At 40.0% G+C, this 13270-nt stretch overlaps 1 protein-coding gene across 2 annotated transcripts in view; it reads right to left on the reverse strand.

Annotated features, from left to right (window-relative positions):
• The window catches only part of S (EGF receptor activation regulator Star), a 176029-nt gene that overhangs the window by 160812 nt on the left and 1947 nt on the right, over positions 1-13270 (reverse strand). The window lies entirely within an intron of this gene.

Genomic DNA, 13270 nt, shown 5'->3' on the forward strand with positions numbered 1-13270 from the left:
AAGGGGTATTCTGGCTTTAGAAGACCTCTTAGAGGGGCCTTCTGTAGATAGAAGACCTCCTAAAGGGGACTTCTAAAGATTGAGGACCTCCTATAGTTGTCTTTTAAAGTTAGAAGACCTCCTAAAGGGGTCTTCTGACTTTAGAAGACCTCCTAAAGTGGTCTTCTGAATTTAGAAGACCTCCTAAAGGGGCCTTCTATAGATCGAAGACCTCCTAAAGGGGACTTCTAAAGATTGGAGACCTCCTAAGGGGTTTTCTATATGTAGAAGGCCTCCTAAAGAGGTCTTCTACAGCTAGACGACTTCCTAAACAGTTGTCTATAGTTAGACGACCTCCTAAAGGGGTCTTCTATAGTTAGACGACATCCTAAAGGAGTCTTCTATAGTTAGAAGACCTCCTAAAGAGGTCTTATATATTTGGTAGACCTCCTAAGGGGGTGTTTTGTAGATCGAAGGCCTCCTAAAAGGTCCTTCTATAGATTGAAGACCTCCTAAAGGCGACTTCTAAAGATTGAGGACCTCCTAAAATGGGTTTTTTTAGTTAGAAGACCTCCTAAAGGGTTCTTCTGGTTTTAGAAGACCTCCTAGAGGGGCATTCCATAGCTGGAAGACCTTCTAAAAGGGTTATCTATAGTTAGAAGAACTCCTAATGAGGACTTCTATAGATCGAAGACATCCTAAAGGGGACTTTTAAAGATTGAAGACCTCCGAAGGAGGTCTTATATAGCTAGACGACTTCCTAAGGAGTCTTTTATAGTAAGAAGGTCTCGTAAAGGTGGCTTCTAGAATCAGAAGACCTCCTATAGGGGCCTTCTTACTATAGAAGGCCTCATAAAGGAGACTTCTACAGTTAGAATGCCTCCTAAAGGAGACTTCTAAAGATTGAAGTCCTTCTAAGGGGAGTTTCTATATAACTAGACGACTTACTAAAGAGTCTTCTATAGTTAGAAGACCTCTAAAGGTGTCGTCTATAATCAGAAGACCTTCTTCAGGGGTATTTTAATTAGAAGACCTCATAAAGGAGACTTCTATAGTTAGAAGGCCTCCCAAAGGAATCTTCTAAAATCGAAAAACCTCCGAAATGGACTTCAAAAGATTTAAGACCTCCTAAAGAAGTCTTCTATAGTTAGAAGACATCCTAAAGTGGCCTTATATAATTAGAAGATCTCCTAAAGTAGTCTTCTATAGTTAGAAGACATCCTAAAGGAGCCTTCTATTATTAGAAGACCTCCTTAAGAAGTCGTATATACAGTTGCGAAAACAATAATAGCACCACCATGAACAATTTGTTTGTCATTATGAAAACCAATGAAGGTTGTTGTTGTTTCCACAAATGTTGTTGTTACGTTCTTAGCCCCAGGTGTCCTCTTTTATAAAAAAAGTAAAAATAACATTTACATTATTATAAATATTTGTTTTAGCAGCTTTAACCAAAATCTGTCAAAAAGAGGAGAAATAAATAATAGCACCACTTACTATTTCTATATAAAACGTGTAACTTTTGGGACAATATCTAGCAATTAAACATTTGATTGACTTTTTGAACATTAATTTCCATTTTTTAGATATTCCAACTTGAAAAAGTAGTATGTTTGAAATTAAAATAGATCAGGAAAGGGCATACAGTGCAGAGAATCCCAAAATAATAAAGAACACCTATGTTGATGGCAAAATTTTACAGATAAGTTGTCAGATTTGTTTGAAACTCTATGAAAATGATTCACCACGCAATTAACTGTAAAGAGAATACATAAAATATTGGAATTAGATGACCCCTGACAGAGCATCAGGTCAGAATTTACATTCGAAATGCCAACAAGTAATATTTCAAAGGACCTAGTAGGCTACAAAAGCATTATATTGTATCGGAAACAGAACAAAAAGTTCGCAAATGTCTCAGAGAACATAATTTAAAAGCACTCAGTTCCAGGAAACGCCATAAAATTCACGGACTACACGATGTGGAGCCCAAAAAAGTTAACAAAGATTTTCTACATTTGCTGGACCAACTGTGGGACCATATTTTATCTACTTGTGGGACAAAATATTCATGTTTGGAGGATAGTATTTTCGTTCGTTTGTTAGATGTCCTCAAAAACTCGGAATAATACCAAAAATATACAGCAAAACCCATTAACACAGGATTTTTTAACCGTAACAGTATGAGGTTGACTTTGTCGTTAGCGACTGAGCCCTATACATGGCATCAAAACTGTAAATAATTAAGTTGTTCTCGTCGAAATCCTGGAAATTATGACTCCATTTAATGAAAAAGATAATTTGGCACTAGCTTGGTGTTTCCAACTGAATATAAAACAGTAATAATCTAGGGTATAATATTGAAAAAAGTAAAAGAAATTGTGGTATATAAGTTATGTGACCATTCTCCAGGGTTTTGAGTTGTCCCTATACTATGACAAATGAACAAAATGTTAGGGAAGGTCAATAAGACAACCACAAGATCAAATCTAACGACCAGAAAATCTTTTTGGACAGTTTCTTAGAGGTGAAGAAGAATCCTGCAACCAATACCAGAATCCGCTTGTTCGAGACCAAACCTATCCCGATGTGTTACTATCGAAATCAACTGAACAATAAATCAGTAGGCACTTGTTTCTCTTGATATACTACTATTCTGGAGTGATAAAGTGTAGACATTTGTCTAATTTCTATCATTTTAAAAGAATTAATGGTGGTGCTATTATTTTTTCGCCCACTTTTTGAGGTTTTTGTAAAAATTGGTTTATTTTTTTTAAAAGCGTCGAAAATAATTATGATTTTTGGTTATTTTAAATTCTTTAGAGTCGATTAGTTCTAAAAACGCATGAACCGGTCAGCTAAATTTACACGTGTAAATAAGAATGCCTCAAAACCATTTTTGTAGGAGGTGGTGCTATTTTTTTTTTCGCAGCTGTAGTTAGAAGACATTCTAAAGGGGTCTTCCATAGATAGTAGACCTCATAAAGGGATCTTTTATAGTTAGAAGACATCCTAATGGGGTCTTCTAGTTTTCGAGAGTTCCCTAAGAGAGTTCCCTGACCTCCTAAGAGAGTTCCCTGAAGGTAGACGACCTCTTAAAGGTGTTTTCTGTGTATAAAAGACCACCTAAGTATATCCTATGTAGATAAATAGAAGACATCCCAACAGGTTCTTCTGTTAATAGAAGATCTCCGTAAGGGGTCTTCTGCAGATATAAGATTTACGACAGGAGTCTTCCGTAGGTAGAAGACCTCCTAAAGAAGTTTTTTATATATAGAAGGCCTCCTAAAGGGGTATTCTATAGATATAAAAGCTCCTAAGGGAGTCTTCTTTAGATATAACATCTGCTAAAGAGGTCTTCTATAGATACAAAACATCCTAAAAGTGTATACTATATATGTATATAAGGCCTCTTAAAGTGTCGTCCTAAATAGAATACCTCCTTAGTGGGTCTTCTGTAGATAGAAGATCTCTTAGAGGAGTCTTCTGTAGGTGGAAGACCTTCCAAAAGGCTGGGTCGTCTATATAAGAAGGCCTCCTAAAGGGGCCTTCTATATATATAAGGCCTCCTGAATGGACCTTCGATAGAGAGAATACCTTCTAAGACAGTTCTATGCATATAGAAGACCTCTTAAAGGTGTCTTCTGTAGATAAAAGCTCCCGTAAAAGGGTCTTCTGTAGATAGAAGACCTCTTAAGAGGTTCATCGGTAGGTAGAAAATCTCTTAAAAGGTCTTTTGTAGATAGAGTGTTTCAAAAGTGACCTTCTGTAGATAAAACACCCCCTAAGGTAGTGTTATGTAGATAGAAGACGCCCTAAGGAGATATTCTTTGGATAGAAGACCTTAAAAATATGACCAGAAGGCCTTCTAAATTGGTGTTTTGCAGAACTACTAATGAAGTCTTCCATTGATCGACGATCTTTTAAAGGGTTCTTTCCGCTTAAAGAATTCCATCATCTCTCATTTCACAATTTTAACTCATGATAATTTCTTTTTTAATCCCCTAAATTGATAACGACACTCAAGTTCACCATTTTCCCATCCTTGAACATCTTGCTTAAAACTACATTAAAATTTAGGAATTTATTTCCTTTTATTTTACCGCAAAATTCCGCGAACAACAACTAATTCCCATTGAGGAAACCTTTTTTTCAATTTCCCAAAAATGAAATTGAGAAATTTTCCAGCAATGCCAACTTCCTGTTTCCCACACACACAGGGTAAAAACAAGTGGAAAAATCCCATTCAAATGCCAAAAACAGAGGAGATGTCCCAAATGTACTGTACTCTTAAAATGGAAATTTTTGGCGCATTTTCCGGTCTTCAGCAAACAAAAAACGAAATGGAACCTGTTCAAAAATTATGCACAACCACAATCGGGCCATAGAACTTAACACTAAATTTTACAAGCTCATCATGGGCTATAAATAAAAAACAACAACAAAAAATAGTAATAAAATAAACAGGTAAATAATATTTGGTGTTAAGGCCTACAAAAATACCCAGCCAAGTGAACATAAAAGGACAGACGGCGAGTAAGCGAACGATCTGATCCAAACACCACCACCATCGCTACTTTAACAAATGACAATGGCTGAGTGAGTGAATGTGGCACATAGTTTGGGAATAGATTTTGCCAAATAGATAAACAACAAAATAAACATGTTACGAAAAAAACAACAACCTGAGAATTGTCGAAAAATAACAGCCAAAAAAGAACATTTGAAATAAAACAACAACAACAAATATTTATTGGAAATCCACAAAAACGCAACAAACTCCTTTTTTACTACTACTCCCTCTCCTACTCCTGTTAGTTTTATTGGAAATTTAGTTATGAAATTTATGTATGTTGTTGTGTCTGCTACCCTTAATGGGTCGCCGCCACTACTTCTTCTATGTGCCTGCCCTGCACCATTGCTTGGTAACCATGTGAACCACTTCGGGCGGGTGGTGTCACAAAAACGAATTATGGCAAAATGTGTAAGAAGAAAAGTGTCCTTAATTCGTTTTATTTGTTGTTGAAAATAAACAATCGCAACAACAAATCTTCGGTAATGATTTAATGAAAATTACTGCAGATAATGAATCGCAGTTCTCCTCCATTAGACAAAATTTTCATAGTCATTACCAACCATCTGAAAAAAGAAATCTCTGTCGCTCTCTGTGTGTGAAAATTGCTAGAAAAATAACTGCGTTTTCGAAGCCATTAAAACTTTGCCCCGCTTTCGATTTCAATCTTGAATCTATGTATGATGTTGAGATAAGAAATCATTTCCTGTGGTTTTTAATGTTTTTCAACTGGGAATGGCGACAATAATCATAACAACTGTAGCTTGAGTGGGGAGGCAGGAGGGAACACAATACATAGAATGGTATGTGTAATATATTTTAACACATTGGAAAAGGAAATTCTCTCAAATAAAATGTTTGCCAAATTTCGTTTTTGTATAAAAAGGAGTGTTTTTCTTGTATAGATTTTGTAAGGAAAATACATACAAATTGATATTAGATTGGTGCCACTGAAACGAGGTTAAAAGTTCATTTTAACAGCAATAAAAAAATCCACTTTTTTGTTGCAAATGCCAAGGAGAAGAAGAGTTCAAAACTAGAAGTACCTACGATGTTGAAATAGAATTCCAAATGGAACACACTTCACATCTTATACTACTTACTTACTTAGCTGGCCCATTACAGAACATTTGTTCTATAGGCCGAACTAAGAAGAGATCTCCATTCCTCTCTATTTGTTGCTTTGCACTCTGGAATACCGCGCCTTTTCATCTCATCATCCACTTGTTTGCGCCATCTATTCCTTGGCCTGCCAATTCTGCGTGCACCGCCATGTGGCATGTATTCATACGCCTTTTTGGCGGGTTCATCATCGCTCATTCTTTTGATATGGCCTAGCCAACGCAATCGCTGCTTCTCGATACGTTTAACAATATTGATGTCGTTGTATAGAAGATACAGCTCGTGGTTCATGCGACGTCGATATTCACCGTCAACGCAGATTGGTCCGTAGATCTTTCGAAGAATTTTTCTCTCAAACACACCAAGCACTGCCATGTCTGCTTGCGCAAGTTCCCAGGCTTCGGAGCCATACATCAGCACGGGTAGTATCAGTGTTTTGTAGAGCGTTATTTTTGTTTGACGAGATGTGGCTTTGTTTTTAAAGTGCTTACTTAATCCAAAGTAGCATCTGTTGGCCAATACAATTCTTCTTTTTATTTCACAACTGATGTCGTTTGTTGTGTTGACGGAGGTGCCGAGGTAGACGAAGTCTTTTACTACCTCAATATTATAGGAACCAACTTCCACAGTCGGTCCGAGCTCAATGGACGCATTGCGCGTCGACACCATCAACTTGGTCTTCTCACCGTTTACCGCCAGACCCACTTTAGCAGATTCTCCTTCGACCTTTATAAAGGTATCAGTTACTTCTTTTACTGATCGACCCATGATGTCTATATCATCAGCATAAGCAAGTAACATGTGACTATTGGTGTATATTGTGCCACTTCTTTTGACGTTTGCCTCTCGTATAACCTTTTCTAGCAGGATGTTGAAGAGGTCACACGAAAGGCTGTCTCCTTGTCTGAAACCTCTTTTGGTACCAAACTCTTCGGAGAGGTTCTTTCCTATTTTAACTGAGGACCTCGTGTCAGTTAAAGTCATTTTACAAAGCCGGATGAGCTTTGCGGGAATACCAAATTCAGACATGGCTTGGAATACCTTTGAGCGCAGCGGACTGTCGAAGGCTGCTTTATAATCGACAAAAAGGTGGTAGGTGTCGATCTGCATCTCTTGGGTCTTCTCCAGGATTTGCCGCAGGGTAAATATCTGGTCAATGGTGGACTTGCCAGGTCTAAAGCCGCATTGGTATGGTCCAATAATCTCGTTGACCATTGGCTTTAGTCGTTCGCACAATATCCCTGACACGATCTTGTAGGCAATAGGGAGTAGACTTATGCCCCTATAGTTAGAGCATACAGTCTTATCTCCCTTCTTGTGGACAGGGCACAGGATACTCAGGTTCCAATCGTCGGGTACTCGTTCTTCCTGCCAGATGGTGCTAACTAGCTGATGAATACACCTTATCAGCGTGTCGCCTCCGGTTTTGAACAGCTCGGCTGGTAAGCCATCGGCCCCTGCTGCCTTATTATTCTTCAGCCGATTTATTGCTGTCTTTACCTCATCTTGGCTGGGCGGTATACATTCAATACCATCTTCTGGGATTGGGACTGTGGTATCTTCGTCGTCTTCGCTGCTATTGGATACCAACAGATTTGAAAAATGTTCTTTCCATATCCTGAGTACACTATCTGTATCAGTTACCAAATTACCTTGCTGGTCTCTACAGGAGGATGTGCCTGTACCAAAGCCATCAGTTTGATGCTTGACTCTTTGGTAGAATTTTCGGACTTCATTCTGGCTCCTGTACATCTCGATTTTTTCACACTCCCGCTTTTCCATCTCTCTCTTTTTCCTGCGGAAAAGACGTTTCTCCTCTCTCCTTTTCTCCCTGTATCTCTCTCGTGCGCTACGCGTTGCTACGGATTGTAAAGTAGCCTTATATGCCGCATTTTTCTCTTCGGTGGCAGTACGTCACTCCTCATCATACCATGGATTCCTTGGTGGAGGTCTCTGGTATCCAAGTATGGATTTTGCGGCTGTTTGCATGGAGTGGGCAATGCTTTGCCATTGCGCTGATATGTTATCGGGATGAGGAGGGCTTTGATTAAGCAATTGGGCTAGTTGAGTGGAATATGCTGTGACTATTTGTTGTGATTGCAGCTTACCGATGTCTAACTTTCGTGTTGTGTCTGTTCGTACTTTGTTTGCTACGTTTAAGCGGGTGCGTACCTTTGCTGCAACAAGGTAGTGGTCCGAATCAATATTTGCGCCTCGGAACGATCGTACATCCAACACGCTCGATGAATGTCTTCCATCTATCACAACATGATCAATTTGGTTTCTTGTTTTCTGATCTGGAGACAGCCAGGTGCCCTTATGAACATCGAGATGATTAAATCTGGTACTGCTAACTACCATGTTTTTTGCAGCTGCAAAGTCTATCAGTCTCATACCATTGTCAGATGTTTCACTGTGGAGACTGAATTTCCCGACTGTTGGGCCAAAGATATTCTCCTTTCCAATTTTGGCATTAAAATCGCCTAGAATGATTTTAATGTCATGGGCAGGGCAACGGTCATATGTTTCTTCTAAGCGCTCGTAAAATATATCTTTGGTCTGTTCGTCCTTGTCTTCAGTGGGAGCATGAGCGCAAATAAAGCTGATTTTGAAGAATTTAGCTTTTAATCGAATTGTAGCGAGTTTTTCATTCACTGGGGTGAAGCTGGAGACCAGATGTTTTAACATCCGACCAACTACAAATCCGCAACCAAACTCATGCTTTGTGCCATGGCAGGTATAATACAGTGCGTCACCTTTAGGTGTTGTTGTGACGCCTTTCCCAATCCATCGTATTTCCTGTATGGCAGTAATATCGGTCTTGTACTTTTCAAGTACGTCTGCCAATGCGAAGACTGCACCTTCTCTATAAAGAGTGCGAACATTCCAGGTGCAGATTCGCAGATCATGGTCCTTAAAACGTTTGCGGGGTTCGTCAACTTTAGAGGGGTTTGTTTTTCTTTTCTTTCGTTTTTTCATAGTAGGCTGTTTTTTCTAGGGGAGGGTTACTAACCCGACGCCCAAACCCAAGTTTTTAACGTTCTTATGGGTGAACGCGCGGCACATGTTAGCTCACTACCTTTAACGGGTGTTAAAGGCAGTTCCCCAGGTGACACCACGGGGAGGTCAGTGTCCACTTGGGATGAAAGAGGGACCAAGATAAATCCTGGGCTTTGCCATGTTAAAACCGGTCAGGACCGTTCCTTGGTATCTTCCATCCCCTACGTCACCCCTTCACATCTTATACGAAGCGTATTTTTTATCTTTAAACCCCCAAATTGCCCAAAGAAACTCCAAAATCAGCGATGTTGGGACAGAATTCCAGAAAAAGCCTATTCGCTGTAGAAATATGGAAATTCTTATAAAATTCTGAATGAAATGAAATGCTGTATGTCAATCACTTGTTATAAGAACCTTTTTTGACACTAAATCCCCAAATGGCCTCCTTATGGGGGACCCAAAGCCAACTGTATGAAATAACACAACTGATGGTGAAAAATTTCATACCGTTGCACAGCTTTCCTATACATAGGAGAAAGGTCTTCTTTAGATAGAAGACCTTTTAAATGGGTCTTCTGTAAATAGAAAGTCTTCTAAAGGGGAGTTTTGTAGATAGTAGAACTCTTAAAGGGGTCATCTGCATATATAAGACCTCCTAAAGGGCTACTCTATAGATAGAAGACCTCCTAAATGGGTCTTCTATAGATATAAGAGGGGTCTTTTGTAGATTGAAGATATCCAATTAGGTATCCTGTAGATAGAAATCCCCTTATATTGGTATTCTGTAGGTAGAAGAGATCCTTAAGGGGTACTCCGCAAATAGAAGGCGTACTACGAAGTCTGCTGTAGACAGAATGATTACTAAAGGAGTGTTCTGTTGGGTGACGTAGGGGATGGAAGATACCAAGGAAAGGTCCTGACCGGCTTTAACATGGCAAAGCCCAGGATTTATCTTGATTTCTCTTTCATCTAGAGAGGACACTGACCTCCCCGTGGTGTCGCCTGGGGAACTGCCTTTAACACCCGTTAAAGGTAGTGATCTATCATGTGCCGCGCATTCACCCATAAGAACTTTAAAAACTTTGGGTTTGGGCGTCGGCTTAGTAACCCTCCCCTAGACAAAAACAGCCTACTATGCAAAAACGAAAGAATAGAAAAACAAATCCCTCAAAAGTTGACGACCCCCGCAAACGTTTTAAGGACTGTTCGCACTCTTTATAGAGAAGGTGCAGTTTACGCATTGGCAGATGTACTTGAAAAGTACAGGGCCGACATTACTGCCATACAGGAAATACGATGGAACGGGAAAGGCGTCACAACAACACCTAAAGGTGACTCACTGTATTATAGCTGCCATGACACAAAGCTTGAGTTTGGTTGCGGATTTGTAGTTGGTCGGATGTTAAAACATCTGGTCTCCAGCTTCACCCCAGTGAATGAAAAACTCGCTACAATTCGATTAAAAGCTAAATTCTTCAAAATCAGCTTTATTTGCGCTCATGCTCCCACTGAAGACAAGGACGAACAGACCAAAGATATATTTTACGAGCGCTTAGAAGAAACTTATGACCGTTGCCCTGCCCATGACATTAAAATTATACTAGGCGATTTTAATGCCAAAATTGGAAAGGAGAATATCTTTGGCCCAACAGTCGGGAAATTCAGCCTCCACAGTGAAACATCTGACAATGGTATGAGGCTGATAGACTTTGCAGCTGCAAGAAACATGGTAGTTAGCAGTACCAGATTTAAGCATCTCGATATTCTTAAGGGCACCTGCCTGTCGCCAGATCAAAGAACAAGAAATCAAATTGATCATGTTGTGATAGATGGAAGACATGCATCAAGCGTGTTGGATGTATGATCGTTCCGAGGTGCAAACATAGACTCGGACCACTACCTTGTTGCAGCAAAGGTACGTACCTGATTAAACGTAGCAAACAAAGTGCGAACAGACACAACACGGAAGTTGGACATCGGTAAGCTGCAATCACAACAGATAGCCACAGCATATTCCACTCAACTGGCCCAACTGCTTAATCAAAGCATCCTAACCCGATAACATATCAGGACAATGGCAAAAAATTGCCCACTCCATGCAAACAGTCGCAAAATCAGTACTTGGATACCAGATACATCCACCAAGAAATCCATGGTATGACTAGGAGTGTCGAGCTGCTACTGAAGAGAAAAATGCGGCATATAGGGCTACTTTACAGACAGTAGCTACGCGTAGCGCACGAGAGAGGTATCGGGAAAAGCGGGAGAGTGAACAAATCGAGATGTACAGGAGACAGAATGAAGTGCGAAAATTCTACCAAAGAGTGATACATCAAACTGATGGCTTTGGAACTGGCACATCCTCCTGTAGAGACCAGCAAGGTAATCTGGTAACTGATACAGATAGTGTGCTAAGGATATGGAAAGAGCATTTTTCCGAACTGTTGGTATCCAATAGTAGCAAAGTCGACGAAGATACCACAGATCCAATCCAAGAAGAAGGTATTGAATGCATACCACCGGGCCAAGATGAGGTGAAGACAGCAATAAACCGGCTGAAGAATAATAAGGCAGCAGGACCTGATGGCCTACCAGCCGAGCTGTTTAAAACCGGAGGCGACACGCTGATAAGGTGTATGGAACAGCTAGTTAGCTCCATCTGGCAGGAAGAACGCGTACCCGACGATTGGAACCTGAGCATCCTGTGTCCCGTCCATAAGAAAGGAGATAAGACTTTATGCTCCAACTATAGTGGCATAAGTCTTCTCCCTATCGCCTACAAGATATTGTCAGGGATATTGTGCGAACGACTAAAGCCCATGGTCAACGAAATAATTGGACCATACCAATGTGGCTTTGGACCTGGCAAGTCCACCATTGACCAGATATTTACCCTGCGGCAAATCCTGGGGAAGACCCAAGAGATGCAGATCGACACCTACACCTTTTTGTCGATTATAAAGCAGCCTTCGACAGCCCGCTACGTTCAAAGGTATTCCAAGCAATGTCTGAATTTGGTATCCCCGCAATGCTCATTCGGCTTTGTAAAATGACTCTAACTGACACAAGATCTTCAGTTAAAATAGGAAAGAACCTCTCCGAAGAGTTTTGTACCAAAAGAGGTTTCAGAAAAGGTTATACGAGAGGCAAACGTCAAAAAAAGTGGCACAATCTACACCAATAACCACATGTTACTTGTTTATGCTGATGATATAGACATCATGGGAAGATCAGTAAAAGAAGTATGAAGGTCGAAGGAGAATCTGCTATAGTGGGTATGGCGGTAAACGGCGAGAAGACCAAGTTGATGGTGTCGACGCGCAATGCGTCCATTGAGATCGGACCAACTTTTGAAGTTGGTTCCTATAATTTTGAGGTAGTAAAAGACTTCGTATACCTCGGCACCGCCATAAACACAACAAACGACATCAGTTGTGAAATAAAAAGAAGAATTGTATTGGCCAACAGATGCTACTTTGGCTTAAGTAAGCACTTTAAAAACAAAGCAACAACTCGTCAAACAAAAATAACGCTTTACAAAACACTACAGTACCCGTGCTGATGTATGGTTCCGAAGCGTGGGTACTTGCGCAAGCAGATAAGGCAGTGCTTGGCGTGTTTGAGAGAAAAATTCTTCGAAAGATCTACGGACCGATTTGCGTTGACGGTGAATATCGAAGTCGTATGAACCACGAGCTGTATCTGCTATACAACGACATCAATATAGTTAAACGTATCGAGATGCAGCGATTTCATTGGCTAGGCCATATAATAAGAATGAGCGATGATGAACCCGCTAAAAAGGCGTATAAATTCGAGCCCCATGGCGGTACACGCAGAATTGGCAGGCCAAAGAATAGATGGCGTAAACGAGTGGATGAAGAGATGACAAGGCGCGGTATTCCAAAAAGCGAAGCACGAAACAGAAAGAATTCGAGATCTTTTCTTAGTTCGGTCTATGGAGCAAATGTTCTGTAATGGGCCAGCTAAGTAAGTAAGTTCTGTTGAAGGAGAAGGCCTCCGAAAGATCTCGTAAAAGAGTAGTTGTAGGCAGAAAGCCTTCTAAGGGGTATTCTATAGAAAAAACACCTCCTCCTAATTTTTTTGTAGATATAAAACCTTCATAAGACGTATTCTATGGACAAAACACTCTCAAAAGGATCGCCTGCAGGAAAAATATTTATTAAAGGAGTATTTTGTTGATAGAATACCTGCAAAAAAGACCTAGACAAGATTTTGTCAGTAAAAAACAAAAAATTACGAGGACCACACATAATAAAAATGGGAGGGATGTTCGTAAACATCGTAATGGTGATATAAAAGAACATTTCCGAAAATTCAAGACCCATATCGCAGGAAGTATGTATTTGTCCCTAGGGAATAGGGACTTCCAATGTTTATAATTTTAAACGGATAACGCTAACGTCGATTTAGGTAATGGCGATAAATTAAGACATTTCAGAAAATTCACTACCCATAACTGGGGAAATATGGATTTCCTCCTTAATATCATATATTTTTGTGATCAGGACAACAAGAAATACCTGTGCTTAAAATTTAAACCTGATCCGAGAGGTGTGCCTAAATGACATTTAA

Source organism: Musca autumnalis, unplaced genomic scaffold (assembly GCF_047663935.1).
Source record: "Musca autumnalis isolate F117 unplaced genomic scaffold, ASM4766393v1 scaffold_2, whole genome shotgun sequence".
Classification (NCBI taxonomy): domain Eukaryota; kingdom Metazoa; phylum Arthropoda; class Insecta; order Diptera; family Muscidae; genus Musca; species Musca autumnalis.